This window comes from Morone saxatilis, unplaced genomic scaffold (assembly GCF_004916995.1).
Source record: "Morone saxatilis isolate NCDOM2014 unplaced genomic scaffold, NCSU_SB_2.0 Contig16, whole genome shotgun sequence".
NCBI classification, from domain to species: Eukaryota; Metazoa; Chordata; class Actinopteri; family Moronidae; genus Morone; species Morone saxatilis.
Window position 1 is genome coordinate 5,427,000 of NW_023339718.1, and position 2,111 is coordinate 5,429,110.

Here is a 2,111-nt window from a genome sequence, read left to right on the forward strand (position 1 = left end):
AGTAAGAACACATGAGGTCCAGGAAACAACAGGTCAAATAAGTTTAAAATCTTCTGATTAACTTCATCAGAGGACAGAGTTGTGTCAAACATGCCGGGAGTGTCGATCACATGAACAATCCTGCCATCAATCTCTCCTGTTTCTTTTGGCCAATTCTTGGTCACAGACTTCCTGGCTGGTGTGATTGAAAAACATTCTCCTGCCTAAAATGGTTGTTTCCAGTTGCACTCTTTTCCAACAGCTGGTCTTTCCCCCCACCAAGCACCTATCCTGAGAGGCCTAAATTATAACTGAATGGTTTGCTCCATCCTCTGCCTCTGATGTCTTCTAACACCTCCCTCCCTGATGTTTTAACCACACAACTGTTTGAGTCCGAGTACTGAATGAAAACTCTGTCTGACCTAAAATGGCCTCAGCTGAAGTCTTCCTGCTGATCACACAGATTGACACAGACTGGAAGGTTTTATTATTTTCATGCACAATGTTCTTAATCTTCTTCATTAACAGGTTATATCAAACATGTTAGTTTGATTTCTGGCAGCCATACAATGCTTGATGGGGGAATGTCTTTGGAATTGAGATTCTTGACCTTCCAACATCCAGTTGCTGTGTGTTGTCTATGTGTCCTCGCTCTTCCCCAACAGCACAATAATACAGATTCTGTAATTCAGCCAGAGAGAGTTCACATACTTCAATGTAGATTTTGATTCCAGTCCCAAATACTTAAAATATAACGCACAATCTAAAGAAACAATCCAGGTCGGATCCCTTTCTGCCTGTTCAAATTGCATTCCTTTCTCAAAACGAGCCCTTAAATGTCAAGTATGGATTTTTTTCCAGCTTTACCCCCACAGGCAAAGACATGCAAAAGGTTAGAAATATTTGGTGACTCTAATAACAGACGCCTCCCTAAAGGATGAGTGGTTCTAGATAATGGATGGATGTTTCATGTACCACAATTTGAGGTTCCAATTACCACAACCTAATTAGACACATTATCATTGTTGGACAGTTTTTAACATAACACAACACAAATTATAATAGATTTGATGTTGTATGAATCATTTACTTACCTTGTGTGATTGTGCTTTCACTGGTGATGACACTGTGTGATGTGTTTGGTTTGAACCCTGTGACAGAAAAAACTGTCAATGACAGTAAATCCATTCAAAATACAGTAGCAAAGAAGGGAATAAAATCAAGTCAGAGCTGCAGTTAAGAAGGGATCATTTTTCCTCTGCTGTCACTGGTTGAATTACAACCTGCTGTGAAACAGAGTGGAAGGATTGCAACACATGCATGACTTAAAACATTGAAACCAAACTGACGCCAGTCTACACATCACAGAACAGGGAAGAGTTTATCAAAGTTGAGAACAAATAAAAAGCACAGAAGGAAATAAGATTATCCAAATGTGAAATCTGTTGGATTCAGGAAGCGCAGAAATTCTGCTCTATAAAACTGACACGTAAACTAAATGTTAAAGGGATTCTAACCATCTTGTATGGTACAGTGTTACTCTGTGTGGTTGAAAATGTCTTTGCTGATGTATTTAATTAGTTCCTGTTCATTCAGTGTGACTGAGCAACACATTGTCATTATAAAAATATAGCTACTAAAACCAAATGCATCAAATACACAGACATATATTAGGAACTCCAGATACATGCAGTGAAGACACTATTCTGACAGTGTACAAAATAAAGTGTAAGAAAATAAGACTGAACAGTTAACTGAGTCAACAAAATATAAAATGATCAAGATGATTTTAGAGACTTCTTTTTACTTCTGTGATGTGTGTGTGTTCACAAACATCCACTGCTAAACCTTCCTAAAAAGGTTAACTACTGTCTGTGTAATGTATTCAACTGGGACAAAGTCAGTTTCTGTGACGGAACATGATTGGTTAATGTCACTTTAAATATTGTTCATCTGACTCTGTTCAGTTCTGCTACTTGTTTGATTCTAATTACATTTCTAAATATTATAAAATTACAGTTGATGCAGATTTTTATTTATCTGACATGAAACAATAATATAACATTTTGTTATAGAGATCTGGGTCTGAACTGAATGAGTCGGGGTCCTCTGAGTTGAGACGACTTCACGAG